The following is a 21,146-nucleotide window of genomic DNA, read 5'->3' on the forward strand; positions in this document are numbered from 1 at the left end:
TAACAGAATGAGCTTTATCAGTCTTGAAAAAGTTATCTAGTTCAAACTCTTTAATTTATAGTAAATGAAACAGAGGTCAAGTGACCTGTCCAAGGACACCTAGGTATTAAATAGGAGTGTCAGGACTTACTGCTAAATCTAGCATTTTGAACTATCCACAGTATAACTCCTTTAAAAAGACAGGCCCTGGTGACTCAATGGATAGAGAGCCCAGAGACTGAAGGTCCTGGGTTCAAATATGACCTCAGACACTTCCTAATTGTGTGATCCTGAGCAAGTCACTCAGCTCCCATTGTCTAGCTCTCACTGCTCTTCTGCTTTGGAAAAGATACTGAGGTTTAAGAGAGAAGGTAAAGATTTTAAGAATAAAAAAAGGTAGTTCTTCCAAGGCCATTTGATTTAGATTAGATTTTTTTTTTAATTTTTAATGGATCATTAATTAAGTAACCGACAGAAATGATGAAGGCACCTCTGACCCAAAGCTTTTCTTGATCCTCTTAGTGTTGTATCCCTCTGAAATCACTTCATATATTGTTGTCTATATACTTCTTATATATCCTCTACCCCCCATACCTATCTGAGAACCGTGAGGGAAAAGCCTTGTTCTATTTTTATTTGCCAGTACCTTGAACACAGTTGACAGAACTAGAAATGTGATTTCCTTAATATAGGGGTCTCCCAATGCAGGTCCACAACTACTCTTCATTTTATAGTCTTGGAGAATTGCTTAGAATACTGAGAAATTAAATGACTTGATAGAATCATGCAACCAGTATGTGTCTAAAGCCAAACTTGAACCCAGGGCTTTCCTAACAAATGTTTATTGACTTGAGAATCTTAAAGCTTAAGCACTGGGAGCCTCTATCCACTGAAAAACAATTAGAAATGAATAAGTCACTTCACTTTCTGGATCTCTTTCTTCATGTGTAAAATGAGAGGACTGTCCTATAAGATGAATTTCACCTTTAATGAGCAATGAACTTGAACCCTGTTGTAACCATACCCTTACAAGTATCAATCTACAAAAGCAGCAAATCCAAATGGACGTACTGTTGTAGGACAGGGGTCAAAGAGGCCTGGTCCTATCCCCTTTACCCATACCATGATCACCCACAACTCCATAGGCCAAATTCTTTTATGACTGGTCTATATCCTCCTTACTATTCTGGGTTCTGGCTGTCTTTTGGTACTCAAACCTCCTTTCCTGGGAGACAGGATACAGTTATGAAAGGTTTAGCCCTTTCTTGGAGGAAAAAAGTTACATAATAAAACTTTGTAAAATTACTTTTTTTTTTTTAGAAATTAAATTTTTTGAAAGAATGTGATTTTTAGAATTTCTTCATCTTGCTTATTAGTCTAGCACCCAGGAAATATTCAGTCTCAACCCTAAATTTAACCTTTATAAGAAGAAGCTTCAAACAAAAATTATATAGATTAAGAACAGATTCTTCCTCCTCCCCAACTGATCTTAAGAGCAGAGGTCAGGGAAGGGAAGGAGGAACCTTCCAGTATGTCTACATAAGTGAAAAACAAACAAGCCAAAAAACAAAGTGTTCCACTCAGCCATCTGATTAAGAGATGGGATGTGGGGGGCAGCTGGGTGGCTCAGTGGATTGAGAGCCAGGCCTAGAGATGGGAGGTCCTAGGTTCAAACCTGGCCTCAGACACTTCCCAGCTGTGTGACCCTGGGCAAGTCACTTAACCCCCATTGCCTAGCCCTTACCACTCTTCTGCCTTGGAGCTAATACACAGTATTGATTCCAAGATGGAAGGTAAGGGTTTAAAAAAAAAAAAGAGATGGGATGTGACACCTCATTCATTAAGTACTACTACTACTCTACCACAACTACTTAATAAAGTATAAATATATAATTATTTATTAAGAAACTATTTATTTAATATTATTCCCTATAGAGAAAGGAGGAAGGAGAAACAAACAAGTCTAAAGTACAAACAAAGAAGTACGAGGGCAGACAGACAGACATCCCTCTCCATCTCCAAAGATGTTTATGGAGCAACACTACCATTTAGTAAACTTAGGTTGCTACCACTAATGAACATTTTTATATAAATCAAGCTATCACTTTTGGTACTTTCATTATGTGCTGGATGAAATTAAGATTGCTTGTTCCTAATGCAGATTTCTGAAAAGTTATAATTACATTTAATATGGAACTAGGAAGACCAAGGAACATTGAAATTGAGAGATTTCAGAGGTACTTTCAAGTATAGAGTCGTTTCTTCTTATTTCTTGCCAAGAATTGTGAATGAGTTCAGAAACTTCACATAGATCGATATTTCTTATATGATTACACATCTTTTCTCAGTAACATTTAAAACTATTACAATGTACATTTGATTTAGTCTCAAAATCTCTTTGAACATCTAAATATTGTAGTAACACTATAAATATTATTGTAGTAACACTATAAATATTATGATAGTTTATAATGCTCAAAAGATTTTTGTCATTAATACAGGAATAGGACCTTTCCTACTAAAACCTTATTACTTTTAAGATGGTTTAGCATAAAATCAATATTTGATCAACTGTAAAAAAAAAAGCATTTTAAACAGAAAATAACTATACTTGTCATTTCTAAATTCTCCAAATTAAACTAAAACTATCAAAAGATTATTACATCTATTTAGCTCCAAACTCCAGGAGAATATACAAGGGCAGGTTTCTTAAATCCCTCTAACTCAGCAAAAAACACCCAGATTAGTTAACAGATTAGTTTCCATTTTAGTTTCACCATTTCAAAAACTAACTCTGTTTTAAATATTCAGACATTTTGTGCTGAAAATGTATGGAAATCAAGGTAAGAAAATATCATTCTCAACATTTCTCTGAGAAAACCTAGTCCCTCAAAAGTGGGTTTTTATGTATCGTTTCAGGAGGGAAAAGACCCTTACTTATAACTATATAAAGTTAAACTCACTGTCTCTTTGTATATTCAATAATACTATTGCTTTTGGTTGCTGAACAGCCAAGTGTCACTACTATAAGAAGAATGGCATTTGAGGGTATCTTAAAGTTATTCCGTAATCACAGTCAAAAGAGAAACAACGACTTTTGGAGTACTCTTAAGGTAGAAATTATATCAATGGCTTACAAAATATTTATTTATATAAGGGCACCATCCACTATCCTTAGTTTAGGCCTAAATCACTGCTGATCTATTTCCTAATTGATATCTGTGCTTCCATTCCAGTCTCTCTCCACTCCAGTCTATGGGTCAACAAAACTGTCTATACTATCTCCTAAAGTACAGTCTTGCTTCTATCCTGAGGCAACTAGACAGCAAATACAGCACTAGGCCTGGAATCAGGAAGACCTGGGTTTAAATAGTAGACTTCTTAGCTGTGACCCTAAGCAACTCACTTAACTACTGTCTCAGTTTTCTCAACTGTAAAATGGGGATAATTTTAATATATTATCATAATATATGCACGATGATAATAATATATAATAGCACTTACCTCATAAGGGTGTGAGGACCAAAATAATATTTGTAAAGTGACCTGACACATTAATAAATGCTTGTTCCTGTTTTCCTTTCTACTCAGAAATCCCAGTGACTGTTTATTGCCTCTAGCATACAGTAAAAAAATTGCTTGGCCTGGCAATTATCATTCTGCAAAATACTGTGCCCACTTACCTTTCCAGATATAGTATCTCTATTTTTGTACAGGTTGTCCCTTATTTAGGGGATGTCCTCTCTTTCCTCCTCACCTCTTCTTAGAATTCTTAATTTCCTTCAAGGCACAATTTAGGTACTATTTCCTACATAAGCCTTTTTGAATTACCCGTTCAACTATTCCTCTCTTCAAATGATCCTGTATTTACTTACATATGTGTGTACATGTACATATATGTTCTGCTGACTTTCAAGTTGATTAGACCACACTGACTTTCTAAAGATTATTCAATAAACAATATTGCTCATAAAACTGAAAGACTGAAAAAACAACAAAAACTATCAAGGCTACAAATTACTGGATGTGCCTGCTGCAAATCTCCTCCCACTAGGATCAACCCTGTTATTCGGGCATCAAAGTGATTTCCCTTTATGTTTATATCCTGCCAGTCCTACCCCAATTAATAAACTCTAGTGGACTCCCAGTTGCCTTCAAGATCAAATACAAAAGGCTCTCTATTTGACATTCAAAGCCCTCATAATCTAGTCCCCAACTATTTTCCAATCTTATAGCCTATTCCACCCCTCACCTTGTAGAGGTGTTTAACACCCTGTGTTCCCTCTCACTGCCCCATACCTAGAACACTCACACTCACTCACTCTCTCCTCCCTCCATTCTAACTACTTACCTCCTTGATTCCCTTTCAAGACCCAACTCAAATCTCATATTTTACTGGATGCCTTCTTTAATTCCAGTACCCTTTCTCTTCAGAAGAGTTCCCAAATAACCACAGGTGAGCAAATTAAGACTAATGGACTCACTTCAAACAAACTTTTATAAACATGTGAAAAAGGAGGCATCAACTGAGCTATCAGTTACTCAACCAATCCATCTGAATTTGTGTTTAAGAGAAATGGCAAATATTTAAAGAATCCTAAAATTTCCTGTGGGGCTTTAAGTCACTATATTTCTAAAATCTGTATCTCAATTAATTTGCCTCAAACATTGTTAGGATGAAATAAAACTACCATATAATGACTTGGAACAAGTCACACTTCCAAAAAAAAAAAGGGAGATTAATTTTAATGTTTTTTTTCCTCTTTATCTATCATTTCTTGATCTGGCAACATAGGGAACATTTTAGTATTAGCCTGACTCTCTCAAGTAAGGCTATTCTTCCACCGAAGTGTGAAGGATCTGTATATAGGCTATAGTAATGCCTATGGGACTTAACTACAAATTCTTTAATGCAAGTTTATAGTATTTAAAACATTTATTTTAAGTGATTTAGGCCTAAATAACTTTTATATCTAGTGGCATTTTGAGTTTATATTTAAATTGGGCATGTAAAAGTTAAAAATGCAAACTTGTCCCCTATTCAATATATCCAGTATGAAAGTCAGTATGAAAACTATCGGGGTAATTTGTATTGTTATTTTACTAAGAATATTTTGAATATGACTGAACATATCAAATAGCCTGCCTTCTTGAGGAGGAAGGAAAAAGAAATTAAAACTCAAATTTTAAAAAAAAGTTAAAAAAATTTTTATGTAATTGGAAAAAGTATTTTTTTATAAAAGGAAAAATATATTTTTATTCTGGAAAAATGTCAATTTACAAAAGTCCTAATGAAACAAATCAATTATTGATGTTCATTTATATCTACTATATATAGAATACCAGGGAAGCTAAGTGACTCAGTGAATAGAGTGCCAGCCCTGCAGTCAGTAAGATTCATCTTCCCAGTTCAAATCTGGTCTCAGGCACTTCCTAGCTACATGAAACCAGGGTAAGTCATTTAATCCTATTTGCCTCAGTTTCCTCATCTAAGCTGGAAAAGGAAATGTCAAACCACTCCAGTATTTCTGCCAAGAAAACCTCAAATGAGGTCATGAACTCAAATGACTGAACCAAGGAATATTCACTTTGTCCATAATTGATCCAAAATTGGGGGGGAGGGGGGGAAGGACTTCAGACTTGAGTTTGTTTCTATAGTCTATTCAAGTGACAGGCAATAGGGACACAAAACCAAACATTTAAGTCTCTGGTCTTCAAGGCTTCACATTCTATTGGGAAAAATTAACATGTAAACAAGAAAGGTCTTATGCAAAGAGTACTACTGGAGCTAAGCTTTGAAGCCATGGGACTCTATGAGCAGAGAAAGATGGAGTAAATCCCAAGCATGGTGAACAACTAAGCCAATACAAAGTTAAGACAGAAGATGGATTCTCTGTGTAACAAACATTAAGTGGCTAGTTTGGCTAGATTGTCATATATAAAGGGACATCATTTTGCCAGATGCCTTACTGCTGAGACCAGAGACCATGATATACAAATCTCTGAAATTCTTTCTGTCCAATGTATTCTGCATTAACACTGGATGATTCTGTCCCAATCCATTTTCAAGTTTTGGAAACATAATAAAATCAATGTCATCACCACTGGTAAAAGTTTGAAAATCTATATTCACAAATCCTGTAATTTCCCAAACCAAAATACAAGACCACCACAATCCTCTATGTGTTGTCTCTTGAAATTAGAATGAAGGCTCTTTGTGTGACCCTGGGCAAGTCACTTCACCCCCATTGCTTAGCCCTTACCGCTCTTCTGCCTTGGAGCCAATACACAGTACTAACTCCAAGGCGGAAGGTAAGGGTTAAAAAAAAAAAGAATGAAGGCTCTTTGAAGGCATACAGAGAATGTCTTTTTTTGTATTTATATTCCCAGAACTTAGTACATAAGATATGATTAATAAATTTTTTTTTCCATTTCATTTCAATAAATTTGGAAAAGTAGGCTGGACCCAAATAACCCAAATAATGAAGAACTTTCAATGCCAAACAGTTTTACTTGATTCTAAATTTAAGTTAGTTTATGGATCAACAGAGCGATATAAGTCAGCCTTGTTCTTGAAGGTTATCACTTTGATTGGTGTGTGAAGGAGAATAGATTTAAGGTAGGAGGATGAAAGAGTCCAGTGGAGAGGTTATGAGGGCTTAGTTGTACTAGCAGACCACAGATAATGAATGTAAGAGATGTGGTACTGGTAGAATCAACAAGACTGAGAAATAATTGGATATGTTCTATAAGGAAGAATGAGGAGGAGGATTATGACTTTTAAGTTATGAAAGTTGGATAAGTGAAAGGAGACCAAAATATTCTCCCTAAAAAAGAGGTCTTAAACTTTTTCCAAATACATTAACTTTAATGTAGCACAGCAACCTAATATTATAATTCAGGATATAAATTTATAAAAAATATACTAGAATTGTTTTTATATTTTGCTACATTGCATTTAGAATATTTATTATGGTAGTAGATAACTAGTCCTTAGATTAAATTTAAGTAGCTGAATATTCAAGAAGGCCTAAAAATTTTACAAAACACCTCTTCTCTCATTCTTTGCTACATAAAAATTCTTTGATGATTTGTTGATACAGAATTACATATTAAAAATAGCATGAAAATACTTAATAGGATTAATTTCATTTTATAAACATGGGGGGGAGGGAATCCTCATCCACCCCCATTAAAAGAAAACCCATTTTCTGCATGATATGAGCTAAGTTGCATAATTAATTTAAATTATCCATCTGATACACAGGAGAAAAAAGTTCAAAAGGGGAAACACAAGAATTTTGTTACTATTTTAATACTGTTTATGGACATATCTATAACCCTTTAAATTTTTTAAAAATTCTCCTAAACTGAAAATAATGGAGCTTATGTTTTTCTGTACAGCTACATTTTTGTATTTCAGCAGGTATATTTTTACCAAGTTTATGATAACCTCCACCATCCCACTCTAGAAAAAGAAAGAAATCCAAAGTCATTGCATGACTTTCTGCATGAATTGCAGAAGGCTTTTACCCAGAATATTTGCTTTTCAGTAGGTCTGGTTTTTTAGATAGAACAATGTGATGTTTCCTCTTCAAAGTGGTATCATATGTTAAACTGGCTCCATTAACAGATCAAATAACAAGCTACTCAAAAATGAGTACAGCAAAATGTGGTTTCACTTGTATTACCACTCCCAATCTAGTCTCCAAAGACAAAATTAACAAATGTTCTTAGTGAAACAAAGGATATTTTAGAAAATGACTTTTTAAAAGTTGATACAAGTAATGGAATAGACTGGGGGAAAGCGACCTCAGCAAGACAGTATACGATAAACCCAAAGATCCCAGCTTTTGGGACAAAAATCCACTATTCGATAAAAACTGCTGGGAAAATTGGAAGACAGTGTGGGAGAGACTAGGAATAGATCAACACCTCACACCCTACACCAAGATAAATTCAAAATGGGTGAGTGACTTAAACATAAAGAAGGAAACCATAAGTAAATTGGGTAAACACAGAATAGTATACATGTCAGACCTTTGGGAGGGGAAAGGCTTTAAAACCAAGCAAGACATAGAAAGAATCACAAAAATGTAAAATAAATAAATTTGACTACATCAAACTAAAAAGCTTTTGTACAAACAAAACCAATGTAACTAAAATCAGAAGGGAAACAACAAATTGGGAAAAAATCTTCATAGAAACCTCTGACAAAGGTTTAATTACTCATATTTATAAAGAGCTAAATCGATTATACAAAAAATCAAGCCATTCTCCAATTGATAAATGGGCAAGGGACATGGATAGGCAGTTCTCAGATAAAGAAATCAAAACTAGTAATAAGCACATGAAGAAGTGTTCTAAATCTCTTATAATCAGAGAGATGCAAATAAAAACAACTCTGAGGTATCACCTCACACCTAGCAGATTGGCTAACATAACAGCAAAGGAAAGTAATGAATGCTGGAGGGGATGTGGCAAAGTAGGGACATTAATTCATTGCTGGTGGAGTTGTGAACTGATCCAACCATTCTGGAGGGCAATTTGGAACTATGCCCAAAGGGCGACAAAAGAATATCTACCCTTTGATCCAGCCATAGCACTGCTGGGTCTGTACCCCAAAGAGATAATGGACAAAAAGACTTGTACAAAAATATTCATAGCTGCGCTCTTTGTGGTGGCCAAAAACTGGAAAACGAGGGGATGCCCATCAATTGGGGAATGGCTGAGCAAATTGTGGTATATGTTGGCGATGGCATACGATTGTGCTAAAAGGAATAATAAAGTGGAGGAGTTCCATGGAGACTGGAACAACCTCCAGGAAGTGATGCAGAGCGAGAGGAGCAGAACCAGGAGAACATTGTACACAGAGACTGATACACTGTGGTATAATTGAACGTAATGGACGTCTCCATTAATGGCGGTGTAATGTCCCTGAACAATTTGCAGGGATCCAGGAGAAAAAAACACTATTCATAAGCAAAGGATAAACTATGGGAGTGGAAACACCGAGGAAAAGCAACTGCCTGAATACAGCGGTTGAGGGGACATGACAGAGGAGAGACTCTAAATGAATACTCTAATGCAAATATTATCAACAAAGCAATGGGTTCAAATCAAGAAAACATGTAATGCCCAGTGGATTTACGCGTCGGCTATGGGGGGTGGGGGGGGAGGAAAAGAAAATGATCTATGTCTTTAACGAATAATGCTTGGAAATGATCAAATAAAATGTGTTTTTTTAAAAAAGCTACTATTAAAAAAAAAGTTGATACAAGTAAATATTTACTTAAATTTCCTACCTGTTTTCTTCAAACTAATTAGTACTAAGCTAATAGCTTATAGGCTTTTCAAAATAATTTCTATTTACAACTTAAAAACAAAACTAGGAACTGCGATTTGATACAAACTAATCAGTGTTTGTATGGAACACTTTTTATTGTATCTCATTCCCTTATATACAGAAAGCACTTGAGAATGAATACTCTCTTACTTCAAAGTAAAGCTAAAATAAATGAAGTTTAACATTATTGATAAGGTATCAAAGATACAATGCTTTATATGAAAGCACAAGCTTCTCTTTTATTTAGGAGTAGAATAGGATAAATCAGTAAATGCTGGAAAAAGGTGATATTTGTGATTGATTTACCTTATTAAAGACAATGTGGTTTTGTTAGTACAGAGAAACAGATATATATAGCTAACCAACTATTCCCAAAAAACAGACCACATATTTCTTATAATTCTTTTAAATGAAAAGACAAGGAGGAGGATCAGATGTTCTACTCCTATGCAGCAGACTGTAGGAGACTTACAATACTGTAATGAAGCCTTCTGTCCAGATTACATTATAAAATCAAATGGACAATCCATACAGTCCATCTATTCATACACCTTGGACAAAAACCATAGATAGACAATGAGCTGGAACTAGAACTGTGCAGAAGGCTGAGAAAAGGTTTGGATGGCATTTAGGAAACTTGGTCAGTGCTTTTAATGACTCTGTGCTTCTTTCTGAAACAAAGGTCCATCTTTTTATCAGCAATATTTTTCTGGTGATGCTTTAAATGACAGCAAGTTAAGGAAAACCACAATCTCCAAAGAATTAAAGTTTTCGGTCATTTAAATGGCAGTAAGACACCCAAAAGTGTAGGGATATGAACAGGTGATGACAAATTATCAACAAAGTACCATGAAAGAAAAGCCACATAAAAGATGCCTCAAGATAAAACAATTTAAAAAAAGGGAAGCAACAAGGGCAAGTTCCACTGACATTCATACAATATCAAGATATCAAGAGGAATGCCCCCAGAAAGCTGCATGAATTCTCTATGCCATATTACTAGAGGATAAGGATGGGAGTTAAAATAGCATGGGAAGATGAATTTCAATTTGCATTGATGGAGGAATTGCCCTCAACAGGATCAGAGATTCATCAAAATATCAAATAAATCATTATAGGAAAATAGCCAAAACACCTGATTTTGAAAACATTTCAAGATTGAAATGTTTCACTTGGTATTTTGATGAATCTATGATTCTGTACGGGTAATCTCCATCAGAGAAGGGTCCCTTCTTCACCAAAGTTACAGTCACATTTGTTTATTTCTTCCTCCATGGATGGAATCAATAAGTAGCATTACGAGGATGGAGAGCAAAGACTAGAAGGAACAAAACATACCTAGAAAAAAAATCAAGGCATTACATATTTTTTTCTTAAGACTTCTGAGGATTTCTACATGTTACAAAACTAACACCACCTTCATTAAATTTTATTATGGGAACATATCTTTAAGTTCTTATTTATTTAAATTTATTTTCAACCTCCAAATAGTAGGCATTCAAGTGTTTGCCCAATGAGCTAAATGGAAGGAAGCTCTGGTAATCAGACATACAGCCAGAAAAGATATAGATAAGCAAAGACCTTCAAATATGCATTTCAAGAATAATGACTTTCCCAAATCTTTACAATATTTACCATGAGATGACTTCCTTAGAATAAAACATTCAAATTCATAATAGAAGTCACCTTAGGTAGAAGTTATGGCAGAAACAAAAATTCAGACTTTAAATATGCAAGTGATATAGTTTAAATATAGGAATATAATCCTCCACTAAAATCCTACTTTATTACCTTAGTGTGACATGAAAGCAACCTTGGGTTATCAAAGACTATGCTACCAGGCAAGTTCTGCTGGGTGCTACACCAAGTGCTAAGACATTCACAACTAAGCTTGACTACAGAGTGATTAAATATTTTGGTCACTATAACCATTTTTCCCTTTCTAATTTAATTACAAGCCTATTGTTAGATTCCTTTTCTCCTCAAAAAGAAAAATTTTGTAACAAATATGCATAATCAAGCAAAACAAATTCCTACATGGTCATATCCAGAAAATGTATCTCATTTTGCACCCAGAGTACATCATTTTTCTTTTTTTCTTTTTTTTTTTAAAACCCTTACCTTCTGTCTTGGAGTCAATACTGTGTATTGGCTGCAAGGCAGAAGAGTGGTAAGGGCTAGGCAATGGGGGTCAAGTGACTTGCCCAGGGTCACACAGTTAGGAAGTGGCTGAGGCCGGATTTGAACCTAGGACCTCCGTCTCAAGGCCTGGTTCTCAATCCACTGAGCTACCCAGCTGCCCCCGTACATCATTTTTCTGTTTGGAGGTGGGCAGCAAGTTTCATCACTAGTCCTCTGGAGTCACTGTTGGTATAGAAAGCAGAGTTGTTAAGTCTTTCTAAGTTGCTTTTTTTTTCTATATAACTTTGTTATTTTATAAATTGTTCTCTGCTCAATTCATTCTACATCATTTCATTCTAGGTTTTTCTGAAACTGTACCCTTTGTCATTTTGTACAAGATAGTAGTATTTTATCATATTCACACCCCACATTTGCTCAGTATTTCCCCAATTGACAGGCAATCTCTCAGCATTCAGTTCTATGTTATACCAAATAAGCCACAGCATCTACTTTGTTGGAGATATTACAATCTGCATCAGTATGGATAGAGAAGTACCTACACTGATGAAATCACAGGTTTTTTAAATATAAAAATATAATGCAATTTTTAAAAAATGATTTTTAATTGCCTCCCAAATCAAGTAATTTGAAAGGTTTATAAAGTAATGAATAGTTATGGGGAAATTAAAGAAACAAGAAAAATTATAAATGAACACTTTAAAAAAATCTTATTTTAAATCAATACTTTGTTTTTCTATCACTTTAATTTTCAAATATATCCCAATTCAGCCTCCTACCCAGAAAGCCAGTCCTAACAACAACAAAAAAGCTTGGCAAAATCTTTCATACTTCAACTATTTACCAGTATGCAAAATTTTACCACCACAGCCCCCTGTATCTAAAAAGAGTAAGGAATATGCAGCTAAATGTATAATTTAAAATAAAAATTTATAACAGTGCAAGAAAATTAGTGGCACAGCAGAGTTTTGCTATATATCATTTGTGCTGTTCAAAAGATTTAAATACTAAAATATAAAACTAGTCAAATATTTCAAAATCACATAACAATCAAAAATAGTATTACTGTATGAAAGCTATGAACACAATAAAAATAACTGAATGAAATACTGTCTGGAAAATTTTGTAACTAGGCAAAACTTAAATTGTTTGAAGAAACAAGGCACATTTTATATATGGAAAAAGCATATACTTTATGATTTATGCATAGAAGTTAACACCTACGAAAGCCAAGTTTGGTTTATCAAAATTTCTACGGTTTACAAATTCTTTTAAGATCTTGACTAAGATGAAGAATTCTTAAATTTCTTTCTTTCTTAAAACCTTATGTTCTCTCATAATCGATTCTAAGTATCAGTTCCAAGGCAAAGAGAGCAGCAAGAGCTAGGTAATTGGGGTTGTGACTTTCCCAGGGTCACACACCAGAAAGTATCTCTTTCCAGGTCTGGCTCTCTCTCAACTGAGACATCTATGTATTGTTTAACAAAATCATCTATGCTTGGCATCTCACTGGTTAATCCAACCCAGAAGTCAGATATGGCTATATACTTGCCCCATATGATCTATGAACTAAAAAAAAGTGCAATTCAATGGCATTACAAGTAAGCCAATGAGATACTTGCCAAGTGAGGAGATATGAAGAAAATCTTTTTTTTTTTATCTCTGGATTGGTCTTCTGTTATAATTATCAATCTCTATTCTAAGACACTAAATATTTTTCCAAATGAATTTTTCTCAAAAACCAAATCTTCAACATAATTTTAAAAAAGATCAATAATATAAATTTTTAATTGTGAAGATCAATTCAAAACTGGCAACTAGTGGTTTTTAAATCTGCCTAAAGTTAATTATTGAATGAACATGAGTTTTTGTACTAAAAACAAAAGCATATGAAAGGTTTTTACATATTTAGTGCAATAAAATTGTTAATTATTCAAGATAAAACACCATTATCACTGATAAAATAATTAGGGATAGAGAGAAGTGGCAGTAAAAATATTATACAAATTACCCTGCAACAAGTCATCTTCAAATAGTATTTCTATAACATGAATTTTACAATGTTAAATAAACAGCATATATTCCTGATATTTAAAAAATCTATATTAAACAAAGGACAGTGTATTGAAAACAATTCTTAGTTGCAAATTCCAATGGCTTCTTCTCAATCTTCATTCTCCTCATCCTTCTCTACCACTGTTGATCACTCTCCTCACTGATATGCTTTAGATTTTTGGGACACATTCTCTTCTGGTTTTTGACCTACTAATTTGATTATACACCTTTTGTCATCTTTGCTGGATCCTTTTCCAAATCAGACTCCTAAATGTAGGTGTTCCTCAGGGTTCAGCCCTGAGTCTTCTCCTCTTCTCTCTCTAAACTATTATACTTCACTTGGTGATTATATAAGCTTTGATGGATTTAATTCTATCTCTATGCGATGATTCTCAAATCCACCTGTTCTTAATCAAATTCTCTGTTGACTTCCATCCAGTCTTTTATCTCAAACTGCTGCTCAGATATATGGAACTGAATGTCTAGCAGACATCTTAAACTCATTATGTCCAAAATTGAAGTCATAGCTTTCCTTCTAACCTTCTAAACCCTACCTCCTAGATTCCCTATTACCATAGAGGGCAGCAACACCATCTAATTCCTCAGACTTAAAAAATCTGGGAGTCATCGCCTCACTATCTCTCATCTTTCTAAACCCAATCTGTTGCCAAAACCTATTTATTTCACCTCTCCAACACTTCTCATATAGACTCCCTGCTCTCCTCCAACACTGCCACCCATCTTAGGCAAAGCCTTATCACCTCCTATCTGGATTGTTTTAATAGCCTGGAGGTGGATCAGCCTCTTTACTAAAATTATCCATTCAGCCACCAAAGTGATTTTCCCAAATGAGATGTATAATACCCCCATTAAGTAAACTCCAATGGCTTCCTAATGCCTCCAAGATCAAATACAAAACACTTTGTTTGGCGTTAAAAGTCATTCATAACCTCTTCCTCTCTCATCTTTCTAGTTTTCTTAAACCTCACTCCCCAACATATAATCCTTCAATTCATAGCCTTCTGGTTATTTCACAAACAAGACAAGACATTTCACCTCTTAGCTCTGGACATTTTCTCTGGCTCTCCTTCATGCCTGGAAAGCTTCCTTCTTTGCTCTGACTAATGACCACTCTGTTTTCTTTGAAGTTCCAAGTAAAATGTCATCTTTTACGAGAAGGCCTTCCTAAAAAATCCTCTTAATTCCAGGGCCTTCTTTCTCTTATTTCCTACTTATCCTGTATTTAACTTGCTTTGTATACATTTACCTGTCTCTTCCCCACATTAGAGTGTAGGCTCCTCAAGGGCAAGAACTGACTACCTTTTTTGGTATGACCAGTGTTTAGCACAATGCCTAAAACATAGTAGGTACTTAATAAATGATTAATGGATTTGTTAGATTTAAGCTCTTATATGAAAAGCTTGTTAGAAGAAAGCATGCCTCTGGGATTCAGACATACATTATTATATAGATGCGCTGAAATCAGTTCAACAAGTTAAGTACTTTATACTCAAACTTTCCTTGTTTTTTAAACTCCAGAATATACAACCAACCCTCTTCCCACAAAAACTACCAAACTTACTTTTTCATAAAGTAAAACATTTAATAGGTCCATTCTAGATGTGTGTCATAGAAGATTTTTCCAAAGCAGGAGTAGCAAGACTAAGTAAGGAAAAGATACAATTTGGAAGAGTGATATTAATATATATAGACAAAGAATATAGTTAAACAAGTTATCAACAGGATGTTATTGTGAAGAGTAACATGTAGATACCATTCAATGACAGCATTAACTTTTTTTTTTCCAAGAAGCAACCACTAGGAATCAAAATGTACCTTGCTTAAGCTAAATATGAATTTTTATGAAGTGAAACCTGGAGGGTATGTTAGGTAATTCAACTGGATAATTATAATAACATCCACTAGCATTAGAGTATGCATTGACAGAAAGGTAGAACTTTTAGTTATAGCAGTAAACAGATAAAAAAAAAAAAGCTTGTTAATATACACACTGGAAGGTGTAAGAAAAATTTAAGAGATAGTTGAGTACTTTTTTACAATCATTTTATGTAGTGGTGAAAAGAAAAAGTTGCTCAAGTTGTAAATCACCTCTCAAAGAAGTTGGTAAAAGAAAGTAAACTTATAACTTGGTTTCCTAGTTAAGGCCTTAATATCTAGATACATATTATGTCCTGGGTTCTAAGATTGCTTCATTGACCACCAATAATAAGTACTTAGATCTGGGGTAAGGAATTAATAAAGGAAGGAGAATTGAGAGGTAACTTCACTCTAAATGAATGTTCATTCAATAAAATTTAAATGCCCAGAAGGTAGGCACTATGGAAGACACAAAGGTAAGTGAGATAAATAGTCTCAGTTCCTGAGGAACTTAAAATCTAGTAGAGGAAATAATACATGCACAAAAAAAACCCCTGACATAAATAGAACATTACAAGAGCAGAAGAGAAATCAAGTATAAGAGTTGAGAATTGGGAAAAGTTTCTACTAGTGGAAGCAAAGATTTAGGGAAAGCTTCACAGAAGAGGCAATATTTGGACTTTGAAAGTTGAGCTAGGCAGAAATTGGAGAGTTTTGACTCATTGAGTTCACAGTTGTTTTTTTTTATGCTTTAATCTGAAAGAAACAAAGAAGAGAGTTGCTGCTGGAATGAAGATTATGGAGGAAAGTCTATATGACTAAGAAGAAAAAAAAATCACTTGCTTGGATCACCATCTATTCACTCATTCCCTCTGGTCAAAAAGTTTGAGGGTAGAGAATGTAGCTTTGATGTTGAAAGTATATTGTGGACTTCCAATGAATGATGATAAACTGTTCTCTTTCTCCAAAGGTTGATAGGATACTATCTATACGAGGGGTCCCCAAACTATGGCCTGAGAGCCACATGCAGCCCCCAAGGCCATTTATCCAGCTCCCACCCGCACTTCAGGAAGGGGCACCTCTTTCATTGGTGGTCAGTGAGAGGAGCACTGTATGTGGCCGAACCGCTAAGTGCTGCATCGCTCACACACAGTACTACTTCCAGTGACATAATCCTTTGTGGTGCCTTGTTCTGAGAGTAAATGAACGAGAATGAGGCAACATACAAGGATTATGTGACTGCACAATGGAAGACATCAGCGTGGTGAGCGGCGATCTGGGGGAGAGGATTCCGCAATGTGTATACTGCTGCCCGGGACAGTGGTGGTGGTGATGGGCCTGTGCAAGGTGTGACAGGCCCATCCCAGCCAGCACTGCAGCCTCTGCTGTCCCAAACAGAGGTATACAGATTTGTTCAGTTTTTTTTTTTTTAATAGTCCGGCCCTCCAACGGTCTGAGGGACAGTGAACTGGACCCTTGTGTAAAAAGTTTGGGGACCCCTGATCTAAACATTTAAGAAATAAACATTAGGAAAAAATAAGCACTGCTTTGACACATTTAGGTGAGTGGGAAGAATAACTGAAACATATTTACAGAAAGTTCAACACAGCTATTTAAATAAGCTGTCCCAGAATTTAAATAATAATGTAAAGAACAAATCTTCACATGATAAATTAATTTGACAAGTACCAATTAATTTTACAAATCTGGCTGATAATTAGCTAGTAAAAATGATTTAAATTATAAAAATTACCTTTTTTTTCAAACCCTACCTTCTGTCTTAGAATCAATACTGTGAATTGGTCCCAAGGAAGAAGTGTACTAAGAGTTAGGCAATAGGGTTTGTTAAATGATTTGCCCGAGTTCACAACAGTGAGGAAATGTCATAGACCACATTTGAACCCAGGACTTCCATCCCTGGGCCTGGCTCTCTATCTACCTCTTCATCTAGCTGCCCCTTCAAATAAACATCAGTACCTTAACACACCAGAATGAAAGGGGGAAATCGCCTAAAATCAAGACATGCAACATTAGTCCTACATGGCATAAACCTACCTGGCCACTTTTCCTAAACTTGAAGAGCAAATTCAATGGTCCTATATCTTATATGCCTATAACTTGGGCTGGGAAGGTATAGAGGTATCCTGGTTAACTTGTTTCTCAAATGAATGTAGATAAGTAATGCTGAAAAAGTTTTACCCAAATGACCTTTTAGAAGAGGGTAAAGTTCCCCTTAAAAGCTCTAGAAATGGTGATGGAATCATATATAATTACTATTACTTTGGTAATCAAAAAGCGCTTTAGTGAAAGACAACTATACTTAATGTTCTCATTTCCAATGAAAAAAATCCCTCTAAGGTCTTAAAACTACACATGGATGTAGATATTACATATTAGTTTATGCAGAGTGTAAATGAACTGTTCTCTTCTGTCAGATGCTCAGTATATATACACAGTATTTATTCTGTCTTGGACAGAGGCCCTAAGGTTCATATTTTAAAAGAACATGTTATTTCTTGAGATGAATTTCACAATTAGGGACAAATTCCAAATATCTTTCTTTTTCTAAGTAGCTTCTTTACCTAGAAATGTCTAAACTTTTTTTTAAAACCTGCTTTCATCCAGTATAACTTCCATCTTTTTCTGACAATATTAAACAAAGGTGCTCTCATATAAGATTTGTTACCATTCATGATTCAGTAGATTTCAATCATAAGCATTTTGAGCATTTCTTAACTTTATTTTCTCCTCAGATGGATGTACCTCCCCCCCAAATCTATGATCATTAGTTTTCCTCCTCTGGGTCTTCATTAGCTCCAGTATTATCATTTTAAAAATTCATATCATGATTTCTATATAAGAGCAGTGCAATACTGACAATCATAGGAAGTGAGTTTTCTTCCAGCAAATTGAGAAATAAGAGGTATGCTATACCAAAAACTTCCAAATATTAATTTTAACTCCATGTTCTTGATAAGTAAAAGCCCATCAATACATACATACATACATACATACATACATACATACACACACCCTGACCCCTCTTAAGCTAACACTCCAAACATACATATAAGAATTGCACTGAGTGGATTGGTTTGTCTTTGAGAAATGTAAACGTAACAGTTGTTGTTTTAATGGTCCCCCTAAAGAAACAAAAACCTAAGGCAAAAAGCCTATCTTTTCAATACTGATATTCTTGTAGGTTTACATGACTATGAGACATGGTGCAATATTAATCTCTAAAGAAATAACAATGTTTCATTCAGAGAGCAATGATAACACAAAATAATAGTTGTGAGTAGAGACTGCAACAAATTATAAACAAGGAATCTATGGGAAATGTAGACAAATCAACAAAATGTTAAGAAAAAGGCTGGTAATGTACTGAAAGCAAAAGGAAACTAATGCATAGACCAAGGGTTTCATTGACATCCTTGAGACATCAAAATTTCTAGTTCATTGGATAAATTTGGGAACACTTATAAGGGGACTATCAAAAAGCATCGTAAAGGACTGGAAAACATGGATCAGTTTGGACTTTCATTATTGGAGGTTCTACTCAGGACAATGAGATCTATGTGAGTTCTTAGCAACTCTGTGCTTAGGTGACCATAATAAGTTTCTTACAGATATTTTTCATTCTGAAATTTTGTTTCTGATAGAAAACTACTCATAACAAACATTTTCAAGATGAGTTAACATCTCTAAACTGAATAGTAAAATGAAGAGGAAATAATTTCTCAAGAATAGGCTTTCTTCGGATAAGCAGTAAAACTTGTGTAAGTAACATTAAGGTGATGCAATTACAAAATTATGCCATTAGGATATAAAAAGAAAACCAAATGGTGGCTACAGTATCATAGATATGGGGCTGTAAAGGATCTTATGTGCTACCTAGCCTCAACTCTTAATTTCACAGAAGAGGAAACTAAACCCAGAGAAGTGTGACTTCCCCAAGGTCACACAGGCACTAAGGGAAATGTGGGGATTCAGGTCTTCTAACTCCAATATGAGATAAACAATAAAACAGTACTGGCAAACGTCTACTGAAAAACTAAATTTAGGTTTCCAATTTTACTTTTTTATTTTTCTTATCTTCTATACATTCCTTTGCCCTTTTAACCTTAAACCTTTCAACCCAAAGCCATGAAACTTTAAAGGATCTTTTAAAAATCAGATTTAGATTATTTCAAATTTCAAATATACGCTATGTATTTGTAGTACAGCATATTATAGTTAAATAAAAGATAGGAAATGAAGATCAATATTTGCTTGTCTTAGCTTAGTATAAACAAAAACAATGGGTAGATATCATAAACCTAAATCAAAATTTTCTTGTTTTACTATTTCCATGGAGTTGCTCTAATGTACACAGTGCAAAGCCCTAATCCAAACATTACACAAAATACCAAAAATGGGTTTTAAACCAAAGAGTATTTCTAAAGAAAACCATATCAGTGTCATAAACAACACCAAGAATATTACTGTTTAATGATTTTTGAAAAATGCCCAAATCATTGACTTTCTATATTATTAATTTGTTTTAGGGTAGTAGGCTGACAAAATAGGCCAATTTTTAACCACTCTTACTTGCATAATCACTAAACATTCAAGAGGAAGGAGGCTGTCTAAATTTTTAAACTTTTATTTCCTGTTGGCCTAGAAAAAAATATTACTTAATTCTCCATTTTATATAATGTGTTCTTTTAACTACCAAAGTTTCCTAGTACACTATCAACCTAAAAATCCTAACTTTAGAAAGAATGAAAATTGTAAATGCTTTAATACTTATAGATTAAGCTAATTTAAATCTGGCTAACATGAAGTTCTATCCTTTTTAAAAAAATCCATTGCCACTAATAACAAAGTACTTTCTGTTGTTTTTGGTGTACATTTACTTTAGGGGAAATTTCTCAGCGATTCCATTCCACAAGGAGGAAGTGACACACCAACAGCGAAGTGTAATGGAAAGAGTAAAGGAGCAAACAGGAACAACAAGTTATGGCAGTGTACCTTTTCAAAGGTGTCACAAAAGCTTAAAAAAAAATCCAAAACACTGGAGTCAGCTTAAACTATACTTTCAGACCCCTCTCCACTGAACAACTTTAGACCATGACTTGGGTGGACCACCTGTTAAACCTACCACTAATATTAGTAGACCCGCTTTAAAAATGAAAAATAAAGTTTTTTTTAGGAAAAGAAAACCAGGCAACTTGGAGAATAGACACTCTTCCAGGCCTCAGGTCTCCTTCAATGACTGTTAATCCTTCTACCCAGTGGGGGCCCGGGGCCCGAAGTCCAGATAGTAGTGCCTGTCCCCGGCTCTCCGCCACGTCCCCACCGGTCAGAGCTAGCCCACGCCGTGACCCAAAGGGGTCAGCTGGGGGCGGACCTCGCCGGGTCAACTCTGTCCCCAGTCCCCTGGATCGAGGTCTTCCTTCCTGAGGCCCGGAGGTCGCCAGGGGACACTGGCTGCCCAAGGGATAACCCCGGGACGCGGGTCCGAGGAAGGAAAGAAGTCACTCCAGAATGACTGGGGGGGTGGCAAAGTTGTACCTCTAGATCCCTCCCGATCCCACGGTGAGGGCCCGGAGGCGGGGAGACCAGCCGCCGCCATGATGGGACTGTATCAGCTGGAAGAAGTGGGGGGCGGGGGGGCTTGGCCAGTGTGACGTGAGGAGGCCCCGGCGCGCGGATCTGGCCCGCCTCCTCCCTCCGCGGGCCCCCGACAACAAACTGCCCCCCGACT

At 35.4% G+C, this 21,146-nt stretch overlaps 1 protein-coding gene across 3 annotated transcripts in view; it reads right to left on the reverse strand.

The window, feature by feature from the left end:
* The window catches only part of CLINT1 (clathrin interactor 1), a 63,184-nt gene that overhangs the window by 41,689 nt on the left and 349 nt on the right, over nt 1-21,146 (reverse strand). Inside the window, exon 1 of one of the 3 annotated variants that reach the window (XM_056811528.1) lies at nt 20,954-21,069. The exons of the other annotated variants lie outside the window; for them this stretch is intronic. The gene's annotated coding sequence lies outside the window, so the exon portion shown is untranslated. Of the gene's footprint in view, nt 1-20,953; nt 21,070-21,146 lie in introns of those variants that run through there. 3 annotated transcript variants of the gene reach the window in all.

This window comes from Monodelphis domestica, chromosome 1 (genome assembly GCF_027887165.1).
Source record: "Monodelphis domestica isolate mMonDom1 chromosome 1, mMonDom1.pri, whole genome shotgun sequence".
NCBI lineage: Eukaryota > Metazoa > Chordata > Mammalia > Didelphimorphia > Didelphidae > Monodelphis > Monodelphis domestica.